Source organism: Chiloscyllium punctatum, chromosome 36, assembly GCF_047496795.1.
Source record: "Chiloscyllium punctatum isolate Juve2018m chromosome 36, sChiPun1.3, whole genome shotgun sequence".
Lineage (NCBI taxonomy): Eukaryota > Metazoa > Chordata > Chondrichthyes > Orectolobiformes > Hemiscylliidae > Chiloscyllium > Chiloscyllium punctatum.
The window spans coordinates 69070530-69082451 of NC_092774.1; the positions used below are offsets into that span (position 1 = coordinate 69070530).

Consider the following 11922-nt stretch of genomic DNA (forward strand, 5'->3'; position numbering starts at 1 on the left):
TCAGAAGTTGGACCATGAACTTTGAAGCTGCTGTTGCTGCTCTTCCTCTCTCTCTGAATGAAGATTGATCTTCACCCAGACTGCAACTTCCTTCTTCTGTCCAAATATTTGTGAACACAGCCCTTTTTTTGAAGGATGGCATGTTTTCTGTTCATCACAATTAAAGGGGTGTCTTCCCCCTGATCTGCAAAGGGACTATCAGTCTGGGGAGGACAGGGTCACGTCTTGATGTTGTTGTGCGGAATCTGTGACAGCTGCAACAATTCATCCCAACTCCTGTACTCAGTGCTCTGACTGATGAAAGCAAGCCTGCTGAAAGTCTTCTTCACCGCCCTGTCTATCCATGTCTCCACTTTCTTGGAGCTATGAACCTGAAAACCTACATCTCTTGTTTTGAAATACTGTATATGAAACAGATTTGGTGCTTGTTGGTATGTGTGCTTATCTCGACTCTAATTCGGTATTTTACACTGAATGCCATGACTGATGAAGGACAGTGTGCCAAAACATTTCTACCTGTGACTCAATTTTCAGAGAACTGTGAACCTGTACTCCAAGATCCCTCTGTTCCACTACACTCCTTAAGGTCCTACCATAGACCATGAAATTCCGACATTGATTTGACGATGCAAAATGTAAGAGCTCACACTTATCTATATTAAACTCCATTTGTCATTAACCTTAAACCTATGCCCTCTAATTTTGGACTCCCTCACCCAAGAGAAAAGACCTTGCCTATTTACCCTACCCATGCCCCCCCCATGATTTTATAAATGTCTGCAATGTCACCCCTCAGCCTCCAAATCTCCAGGGAAAATAGCCCCACTCTATTCAGCCTCTTCATGTAGCTCAAACCCTCCAACCCTGGCAACATCTTTGTAAATGTTTTCTGAACCCTTTCAAGCTTCACAACACCCTTCCTGTCGCAGAAAGCACAGAATTGCATGCAGTATTGCAACAATGATGGAACCAATGTCCTCTCTGAAGAGGATTTTAAAACAATATTTATAACAACAAGCAAATCAGGTTAGTTGGGCATGACTTTCCCATAGCAGTTTATTTTGTTTGTCCTTCATTAACCTATGCTTTATAAAATATAAGAAAATATTTTGAGGGATGGGATTGTTGCTAGCCCGTCCAACATTTCCTCACCATTCCTCATGGTCTTTGGACCGAGCAATTGGCTACATTCTAGAAGGCAGTTGAGAGTAAACCACATTGTCGTGGGTCTGGAGTCACATGATGTGAGCGTACACACACGTGTGTAGGGTTGTGAATGGCAGATTTCCCTCCCTTAAAGAACACTTTCACAACAATCAGTAATGATTGGATAAAAGCAACAGTTCTGGCAGCACCTATCAGGAGACGACAGTGTTACTGTTTTGAGTCCGGTGGCTCTTCAAAATTAGGCTGGATTCAAAACATTAACTGCTTTCTCTCCACAGATGCTGCCAGACCTGCTGCGTTTCCCCAGCAATTGTGCCTTTTGTTGCTGATCTCCAACATCTGTAATTCATTGTCTTAGCCAATAATGGTTTCCTGGTTGCCAGTACGGAGACAAACTCTCACTTCCAGATCTTTTTATTCGTTGAAAATAAAGTCCACTAGCATCCATGATGGGACTTTAATTTTTGTTCTCAGAAGACCGAGATCTCAGGGCTGCTTAACCAGTATCACTAGATCACAATCTTCCCTTCACTGACAGTGACATTGACAACCTTGTCCTGAATATTTTTCTTTATTCATTCATGGAACGTGACACTTTGTCTCCCAAAGAAAAGCCAAGTGCCAATTCAGAGGGCAGTTAAGACTCAACCACGTGTGTTTGGATCAAGGGTTACACATTCACCAAATTGGGAGAAGACTGAAGATTTCCTTCCTTTAAAAAAGGTTATGAGTGAACAAGATAGGTACTTATGACAATTGATAAGATCACCAAAGCAGCGATAAGATTTATATTCCAGATACATAAATTGATTTCAAATTGCATCGGGGCCATAGCAGCATCAATTTGAAACTCCAGATGTTAAATCCAGTAACAATACCCAAATGCCACCAACTCCCTACAATCTCTAGGCTTCCCAACACTGACTGGTCTCTAATTGCCAGTTGCATCCTTTTCCTCCTTACTATTTACGATTCAATTCAGCCCATTGAGTTGACTCTGCCATTTATTCAGATCACGATTATTCTGGGAAACATTTCTTCCATTTTGCTGCCATTGTCCCATAATCCTCAATTCGCTTACTGATTAAAAAAAAAACAACTATCTCAGCCTTGAATGCACGTAACAACCCAGGCTCAACAGCCCTCTGTAATATCAAGTTCCACAGATTTACTGCCCTCAGGAGAAATTCCTATCTGTCCGAAACATGCAATCTCTTATTTGGAGGTTACTTCCTCTGGTCCCAGACTCACCCACTGTTCTACGCCTAGCCTGTCAAGTCTCCTCAGCATCTTGTACGTGAAGGTTACCTCTAATTCTTCTAACTTCTAATAAGCACAGGCCCAACCTATTCAGTTCTCCTCATAAGACATTCTTTCCATCCCTGGTATCATCATGGTGAACTTTCTCTGGACTGCCTCCAATGCCAATATATCTTTCGTCAGGTAAAGGGCTCGAAACTGTTCACAGTGTTCAGTTGTAGCCTGTCTAATGCCTGACATAGGTTCACTATCACCTTCCTATATTTATACGCTGTTGAAAAGGCCAACCTCCCGTTTGCCTCCCTATTACTCACTGAAATTGGATGAAGAGATTCGTGGACGAGATTCCAAATCCCTCTATTCTAAACTTTTCTCCATTTAATATTCAGTTCTTCACCTCCTGACAAACTGCATTACCTCATTTTCCCATCTGCCAAGCTTTCGCTCATTTGCTAAACCTGTCTATATCCCTCTCCAGATATCTAATGTCATCCTCACCACCTGCTTTCACATCAACTGTCTCTTTTGCAAATTTAGCAATAGTACATTCACTTTACTTATCCAAGTAATTCGTATATATATTGTAAATAATGTTGACCCTAGCGCTGATCCCTGTGGTACACCAGTAGTTACAAGTTGCCATCCTGATCATGCCCCTTACCACAACTGTGGCAGTTAGCCAATCCTCTATCCATGCTAACATACAGTCTCCAACACCCTGGGCTCTTTGATTATTTCATGAGATGTGAATATCATTGACTGTGCCAACAATTCTTCCCAAACTGACCTTGAAAAGGTGGTGCTGAGCTGCCTCTTAAATTGCTTCACAAATATGATGTGGACTGCAACAATGTTCAGGAGTGAGATCCAGCATTTTGGTAAATAACAAAGAAACATGCGATATATCTTGCAGTCGGAATCCGATCTTCACACTTGTCTGTTCTTGGTGGTTGAGGTCATGGCTTGGAAGGTGCTTTTGAAGAACCACCACTCATGCAATCAAGCCAGACTGATAGATTGTGGCCCCAGACTCTGCCATTTTGACTTCCCTCATCAATCTACATTCTTTCCAACGAAGTTTCAGTCTCAAACCGCCACGCAATACCATCTGTTACGGCTTAAAAGATAAGAATACACATGATTACCAACCGTATTTTGGGTTGTATAAATCTTTGCCTGCCAGAATTATTTTCCAAAAGACTTTAATTAAACTGGGTGACTGCATGAAATGGTTTTTTGGTCAGACTATATTCATCATCCTCAAAGGAGACAATGCCAGTAATACTCTTGAACTCGTCTTTTTGCTTAAAAAGCACGAGTTCTTGATTTATTTTTACAACTTACTGACATTCACACCTGCACATTCAATGTCAAACTCAGACAACATAACTGAAATTACACCATTAATCTTGTTTTTCAACAATCCAACAGATTAATTAATAATACACAGTGAATACCAAGGCTGATTAATGTGAAATTAAATTTGACCGAAAATGTAAAAGCGAGATGTGAGATAACAAATGGGGGAAGGGCAGAAGGCAAGAAATGCAGCATCATAGAAGGTGCTCCTCCAGGGAGTGTATTTTACAAACTACAACTGCTAAATATAAACAAACACTCTGCCATGATCCTCCGGTTTTAATGTAAACCATAGCCCCATACAGTAGGTACCATTTAAATAAGTTAATAGATACAAGCCTTGAGCAAATCCAGCCTCCAGCCTGGCCCCCCGCTTCTTGGAGCTCGGAGAGGGGATCCCACTCATTCATTCAACAGGAGACGGCTCAATTTATTGTAATGGGCATGGAGGGTACAGTGGTCGTGTCTCATTAAGAGGAGGAAGCTGTTTCCTCTCATTCAACAGAAGAGGACCTATTTCCGAGAGATTTCTTTTGTGGTGCAGCTGTAGTCTCCCATCGAGCCCTGAGGCTCAGGTTCAAATCCCACTGCTCCAGTGTGTGTAATAACATTACTGCCCAAGCCACGTGTCAACTGGCATACGGATAAGAAAATTAGGGAAGTAAACACGTCAAGCTGTTCAATGTTATCTCCAATCATATCACTTCCACGTTCCCAGTCCCATTGGTACTCCAGGGAGCCCAGCCTCGTTGAACGAAGGTGCTTTTTGAGAAGACTAATCGGGCATTTTTTGCACAAGTCAAGTTAAGAAAGCGGGGATCTCTCGCAAGACTGCGCGGTGGACGACAATTACAATTCTCGGCGGGGAGGCAGAATTATGAATTCACTAATAGCCGACCCTAAGAGATGGTGCAGCGCAGCCCATACCCTGTCTCTGTGGCGCAATTGTTCAACGCGTTCTGTCCTGATCAAATCCAGGGGAACAGGAACAGTTGGGGCTATGGCGCGGACAGGACAATCCCAATACGCACCTTTCCTGTTAGAACTATTCCATGAGAAAGTTTAGACCACAACTTTGGGCGTGTAGTTGTGGCCGAACACTTAAGGTGTTGGCGTAGAGATCCTTTGGGGCTCCCCGCCCAGGGTGGTAACCTGCTGGCTCTGATTTCTTCGCTGGCGATTTTAATGACTTCCTGTTGGTTGCATTATCGCTCAAACTTCACAAAACCCGTCTCAATAAAGACCCGTTTTCTCATGTCTGGGAATTGATTGCCATGCAGGAAACGCGGGTTCTGAACAAACAACGTACCAGACTCACAACGTCAGCTCTGTTTCCCTTTCCACAGATGCTGCTCGACCCGTTGGCTTTCTGCAGTATTCTCTGTGTTTATTAGGCACAAGTGCTGCTTTTCATTCAAGAACTTCGATCCCTGTCCTCTGGTACCTGACTCTGGTCAGTGGCAATTGGTTCTTCTGATCATTAAACTGCCCATTCCCACCGCTTCTTCTCCCATCATGACCAACAGCCCCAGGAAATCTCCAGTTATCCTTCTTTGCTCCAAAGCGAACATTCTCCACCTTGGGAATGTCTCCCCAAAATGGAAATTCCTCATCCCTGGACATGAGGCAAGGGAAGAGAATTTGGCAAAATATTGTCAGTTAGGAAATGGAAAAATGTTCAAATGTTGATGAAGCAAAACAGAAATCCCAGTCTCCAGCTTTGTGAACCTTTAGAAACACTTTGGGAAGCGGATTTAGAGGAGAATGAAAGATGACCAGTCCGATTGAGCAGAGACAGTCCAGACACCGTCCCCTTGTTGACGAGGCCGGGAGGTTGACTCTGATGTTCTTGGCACATGAACTGATCTGAGACAATGAAAGAATTGTCGTTCCTGCACATCATGAATTCAAACCCCTTCTCCCCTGCAAGCCAACGAGAGAACTCGGGAACAGGCAAAACACTGAAAGGCTGGAAGGGCGACGGCCCCGGAGTAAGAAAGCTAGTTCCTCGTGACATGGATGTGTCTGCAGACTGTCCCCGGTATCTCCACAAGAGATCTCCCAGGCTTGATCATGGAAAAGTAAATCTGATAGACGACAATTGTAATTCTCGGCGGGGAGGCTGAATTATAAAATCACCAGGCGATGGTGCAGCCCACGTCAGCGCCTGTCTCTGTGGCGCAATTGGTCAGCGCGTTCGGCTGTTAACCGAAAGGTTGGTGGTTCGAGCCCACCCAGGGGCGGTGTGTTCGCTGCCCTTCTTTGGCTTCGAAGCTGTGCGCTTTTAATGGCGTCAGGAGAATTTTCCCCAAACGGAAATCTTCTCCACAAAGGGGTTTCTGAATTGAATTGATGTCTAACGGAAGGGACTGCGTTTGCTGAGAAGACGAGACCAAAAGAGAAACTAGGCAGGTTTGACAGTACCTGTCGGTGAAAACACAATTTTGAAATGTTGCCTCTGATTCTCTTTCCACAGATGTTGCCTGACCTGCTGAGTTCCTCCTGCAATTTCTAACTGAAAGTTCATTCCATCTTTTGGGGTGAAACACCGAAATATCTGCAAACACCATGTGCCGATATTTAACCCTTTCGAATCACTGTGAAGTGATTGGATTCAAACAAACTCTGCGATGATTCACTCTTTCTCAGCTCCACAGGCAGACAGGCCTGGGAAGTCAAGCTGTCAGTGTGGTTCTGTATTCGTGGGCCGAGTGGTTAATGCGATGTACATGAAATCCATTGCGGTTTCCCCTCGCAGGTGTGAACCCTGCCGAGTACAAAATGAGAAATGTCGTCGAAAAGAAAGGGAGCTTGCTCCCCGGCTTCTTCTTTAAGATTCAAATCAGTGGAGGGGGAAAAATATTTCACTCAAATTGGGACTGGTGTGAATCTGCAACCCACTGCCTGTTCGGGTGGAACAAGCCGATACCCGCAGAGCTTCTTTTGAGGCTATGAGCAAAGTGTTTGGAAATGAGACTAGAACAGTGAGGTGCTTGAAATCGTGATCGAAATGAAGCAGGCACCTGAGGACAAGGGTGTTTCCTTTGCCAGTGAAAGATACTGCTTCACCAAGTTGGGCCTGTGGAAGGGAATCAGTGACGGTGATTATCTTTGGTTGTTCACCTTGTGAATGAACCCATTGCTGCGCATGTCCGTGTTAACGTCAGAACTCTGCAGCATGGTGGCGTGAGATACGCACAGGGCCGGGGCGCAATGGATGATGCATCTGACTCCACCTCCCTGTTTGAAATGCAGCTCACAGCTTCTTCACACACCCCAATTAATCTTTCTCATTGTCCTGAAGCCGGCATACGGTTTGAATTCCCGATCTGCGGGAATGAGAATCCTTTCACTGTCTCGCGTCAGTAAATGTCCCTGAGAACATCTGAGTCAACTCACAGCGCAGTCATATGAGGGGAAGCTGAAATAGCCCCACATGCTGCTCACGGGCACATTTTATTCTCCCCAACTCAACGCCTCAAACACTGCGGCTCCTGGGAGTGGAAAAGAAACAATCACCAAAACCCAGTCCAAGCTCTGTGAATCTTCAGAAAATCAGCAAACGCTCATCCCTTCGGATTTTCTATCCTGGGCTGACAGGGATGGGTTTTGTCACTCTTTTGTAGGACATTGCAAGTGGATGTTTTGCAAAAATGCACGACAATGCAATCTGATTAATCAGGACCTGGATGTTTTCAGTCTTTGAATGTATGTGTTGTGCTCCAGAACTTTGCTGTTCACAGTTTATAATACTTATCTTCCCAGTCCCCTGTATCACTTGTCGAAAATGTTTAATTTGTGTCTTGTAATCCTTTCACTGTCTGCTAATGAGGATAGCGTTTCCGTGTTTTACCTAAATTATCTTGACCTTGCATACCTCAAGCCTCAAGCGAATTTCACGAGAAACCTTCTCCAGTTCAAAAGCCAACTGTTCATGATGGCTCTGTTCCTTGTCACGTGTCCAATTTCAGATCGATGTTGTTAATGTCCCTTCTACTCCTTCAGATCCAGGTTTCGCTCACAGGGCTAGAACAGAACTGTCACCAAATACATTGACCAATCTACGTTCAGCCTATCGATTGTATTAGCATCATCAACACTTCTCATCAAAATAACTCGAGAGACTTTCATCACAATTTTCTGTGAACAGTCATACATTAGCTTTGCTGAATGAACCCCAAATTTCTTGAAGTGGCTCCTTATTTTCGGCCCTGATTATTAATCTCTCTACGCATGGGAATGGATCCTTCCCAGCCGCTCTATCTCTCATCAATGTGTGTAGTTCAATTCGATCTCCCATCAGCCGCCTCTGTCCTGATCAAATCCAGGGGAACAGGAAACGTTGGGGCTATGGCGCGGACAGGACAATCCCAATACTCACCTTTCCTGTTAGAATTATTCCATGAGAAAGTTTAGACCACAACTTTGGGCGTGTAGTTGTGGCCGAACACTTAAGGTGTTGGCGTAGAGATCATTTGGGGCTCCCCGCCCAGGGTGGTAACCTGCTGGCTATGATTTCTTCGCTGGCGATTTTAAATGACTTCCTGTTGGTTGCATTATCGCTCAAACTTCACAAAACCCGTCTCAATAAAGACCCGTTTTCTCATGTCTGGGAATTGATTGCCATGCAGGAAACTCGGGTTCTGAACAAACAACGTACCAGACTCACAACGTCAGCTCTGTTTCCCTTTCCACAGATGCTGCTCGACCCGTTGGCTTTCTGCAGTATTCTCTGCGTTTATTAGGCACATGTGCTGCTTTTCATTCAAGAACTTCAATCCCTGTCCTCTGGTAACTGACTCTGGTCAGTGGCAATTGGTTCTTCTGATCATTAAACTGCCCATTCCCACCGCTTCTTCCTCGATCGTAACCAACAGCCCCAGGAAATCTCCAGTTATCCTTCTTTGCTCCAAAGCGAACATTCTCCACCTTGGGAATGTCTCCCCAAAATGGAAATTCCTCATCCCTGGACATGAGGCATGGGAAGAGAATTTGCCAAAAATTGTCAGTCAGGAAATGGAAAAATGTTCAAATGTTCATGAAGCAAAACAGAAATCCCAGTCTCCAGCTTTGTGAACCTTTAGAAACACTTTGCGAAGCGGATTTAGAGGAGAATGAAAGATGACCGGTCCGATTGAGCAGAGACAGTCCAGACACCGTCCCCTTGTTGACGAGGCCGGGAGGTTGACTCTGATGTTCTTGGCACATGATCTGATCTGAGACAATGAAAGAATTGTCGTTCCTGCACATCATGAATTCAAACCCCTTCTCCCCTGCGAGCCAACGAGAGAACTCGGGAACAGGCAAAACACTGAAAGGCTGGAAGGGCGACGGCCCCGGAGTAAGAAAGCTAGTTCCTCGTGACATGGATGTGTCTGCAGACTGTCCCCGGTATCTCCACAAGAGATCTCCCAGGCTTGATTATGGAAAAGTAAAACTGATAGACGACAATTGTAATTCTCGGCGGGGAGGCTGAATTATAAAATCACCAGGCGATGGTGCAGCCCACATCAGCGCCTGTCTCTGTGGCGCAATTGGTCAGTGCGTTCGGCTGTTAACCGAAAGGTTGGTGGTTCGAGCCCACCCAGGGGCGGTGTGTTCGCTGCCCTTCTTTGGCTTCGAAGCTGTGCGCTTTTAATGGCGTCAGGAAAATTTTCCCCCAACGGAAATCTTCTCCACAAAGGGGTTTCTGAATTGAATTGATGTCTAACGGAAGGGACTGCGTTTGCTGAGAAGACGAGACCAAAAGAGAAACTAGGCAGGTTTGACAGTACCTGTCGGTGAAAACACAATTTTGAAATGTTGCCTCTGATTCTCTTTCCACAGATGTTGCCTGACCTGCTGAGTTCCTCCTGCAATTTCTAACTGAAAGTTCATTTCATCTTTTGGGGTGAAACACCGAAATATCTGCAAACACCATGTGCCGATATTTAACCCTTTCGAATCACTGTGAAGTGATTGGATTCAAACAAACTCTGCGATGATTCACTCTTTCTCAGCTCCATAGGCAGACAGGCCTGGGAAGTCAAGCTGTCAGTGTGGTTCTGTATTCGTGGGCCGAGTGGTTAATGCGATGTACATGAAATCTATTGCGGTTTCCCCACGCAGGTGTGAACCCTGCCGAGTGCAAAATGAGAAATGTCGTCGAAAAGAAAGGGAGCTTGCTCCCCGCCTTCTTCTTTAAGATTCAAATCAGTGGGGGGGGAAAATATTTCACTCAAATTGGGACTGGTGGGAATCTGCAACCCACTGCCTGTTCGGGTGGAACAAGCAGATACCCGCAGAGCTTCTTTTGAGGCTATGAGCAAAGTGTTTGGAAATGAGACTAGAACAGTGAGGGGCTTGAAATCGTGATCGAAATGAAGCAGGCACCTGAGGACAAGGGTGTTTCCTTTGCCAGTGAAAGATACTGCTTCACCAAGTTGGGCCTGTGGAAGGGAATCAGTGACGGTGATTATCTTTGGTTGTTCGCCTTGTGAATGAACCCATTGCTGCGCATGTCCGTGTTAACGTCAGAACTCTGCAGCATGGTGGCGTGAGATACGCACAGGGCCGGGGCCAATGGATGATGCATCTGACTCCACCTCCCTGTTTGAAATGCAGCTCACAGCTTCTTCACACACCCCAATTAATCTTTCTCATTGTCCTGAAGCCGGCATACGGTTTGAATTCCCGATCTGCGGGAATGAGAATCCTTTCACTGTCTCGCGTCAGTAAATGTCCCTGAGAACATCTGAGTCAACTCACAGCGCAGTCATATGAGGGGAAGCTGAAATAGCCCCACATGCTGCTCACGGGCACATTTTATTCTCCCCAACTCAACGCCTCAAACACTGCGGCTCCTGGGAGTGGAAAAGAAACAATCACCAAAACCCAGTCCAAGCTCTGTGAATCTTCAGAAAATCAGCAAACGTTCATCCCTTCGGATTTTCTATCCTGGGCTGACAGGGATGGGTTTTGTCACTCTTTTGTAGGACATTGCAAGTGGATGTTTTGCAAAAATGCACTACAATGCAATCTGATTAATCAGGACCTGGATGTTTTCGGTCTTTGAATGTATGTGTTGTGCTCCAGAACTTTGCTGTTCACAGTTTATAATACTTATCTTCCCAGTCCCCCGTATCACTTGTCGAAAATGTTTAATTTGTGTCTTGTAATCCTTTCACTGTCTGCTAATGAGGATAGCGTTTCCGTGTTTTACCTAAATTATCTTGACCTTGCATACCTCAAGCCTCAAGCGAATTTCACGAGAAACCTTCTCCAGTTCAAAAGCCAACTGTTCATGATGGCTCTGTTTCTTGTCACGTGTCCAATTTCAGATCGATGTTGTTAATGTCCCTTCTACTCCTTCAGATCCAGGTTTCGCTCACAGGGCTAGAACAGAACTGTCACCAAATACATTTACCAATCTACGTTCATCCTATCGATTGTATTAGCATCATCAACACTTCTCATCAAAATAACTCGAGAGACTTTCATCACAATTTTCTGTGAACAGTCATACATTAGCTTTGCTGAATGAACCCCAAATTTCTTGAAGTGGCTCCTTATTTTCGGCCCTGATTATTAATCCCTCTACGCATGGGAATGGATCCTTCCCAGCCGCTCTATCTCTCATCAATGTGTGTAGTTCAATTCGATCTCCCATCAGCCTCCTCTGTCCTGATCAAATCCAGGGGAACAGGAAACGTTGGGGCTATGGCGCGGACAGGACAATCCCAATACTCACCTTTCCTGTTAGAACTATTCCATGAGAAATTTTAGACCACAACTTTGGGCGTGTAGTTGTGGCCGAACACTTAAGGTGTTGGCGTAGAGATCATTTGGGGCTCCCCGCCCAGGGTGGTAACCTGCTGGCTATGATTTCTTCGCTGGCGATTTTAAATGACTTCCTGTTGGTTGCATTATCCTCAAACTTCACAAAACCCGTCTCAATAAAGACCCGTTTTCTCATGTCTGGGAATTGATTGCCATGCAGGAAACTCGGGTTCTGAACAAACAACGTACCAGACTCACAACGTCAGCTCTGTTTCCCTTTCCACAGATGCTGCTCGACCCGTTGGCTTTCTGCAGTATTCTCTGTGTTTATTAGGCACAAGTGCTGCTTTTCATTCAAGAACTTCAATCCCTGTCCTC

The 11922-nt window shown here is 45.0% G+C and overlaps 2 non-coding genes across 2 annotated transcripts; both read left to right on the forward strand.

Moving 5' to 3' along the window:
* Positions 1 to 5955: 5955 nt before the first annotated feature.
* Positions 5956 to 6029, forward strand: trnan-guu (transfer RNA asparagine (anticodon GUU)). Its single transcript has one exon. It is a non-coding gene; the product is annotated as a tRNA-Asn (tRNA).
* A 3276-nt stretch (positions 6030 to 9305) lies between these two features.
* Positions 9306 to 9379, forward strand: trnan-guu (transfer RNA asparagine (anticodon GUU)). The gene has a single exon. It is a non-coding gene; the product is annotated as a tRNA-Asn (tRNA).
* The last annotated feature ends 2543 nt before the right edge of the window (positions 9380 to 11922 follow it).